The sequence below is a fragment of the Mus pahari genome, chromosome 4, assembly GCF_900095145.1.
Source record: "Mus pahari chromosome 4, PAHARI_EIJ_v1.1, whole genome shotgun sequence".
Lineage (NCBI taxonomy): Eukaryota > Metazoa > Chordata > Mammalia > Rodentia > Muridae > Mus > Mus pahari.
Window position 1 is genome coordinate 49,969,621 of NC_034593.1, and position 478 is coordinate 49,970,098.

Genomic DNA, 478 nt, shown 5'->3' on the forward strand with positions numbered 1-478 from the left:
CAAGATGAGTCAAGAGAACTTTTCTGATATGGGTTTCTCTAAGAGAATAAAAGGAGTTAAGCTGAAGTAGAGTTTAGTTATGGTCCCTTCCCCATCCTCCTTTTCTCCTCCTTTTATTAAACATAGATTCTTTTCTCAGAGAATGTAATCTGATTACAGTTGCCTTTCCCTCCCCTCTACTCCCAATTCCTCCCCACCTCTTCTCCCATCTGGATCTACTCCATTTTTGTCTTTTATTAGGAAAAAAATAGGCTTCTAAGAGATAGCAACAAAACATAAAAAAAAATATAACAAGATAAAATTAAAACCATGTTCTGCTATACTCATAATCAGTGCCTTATTCAGTCCTCGCCAGAGAAGCTTCCTCCCTCCTGAAGCAGACAGAGACGACCTGTGGCAAAACATCAGGGAGAGGGAGGGAGGGAGGGAGGGAGGGAGGGAGAGAGAGAGAGAGAGAGAGAGAGAGAGAGAGAGAGAG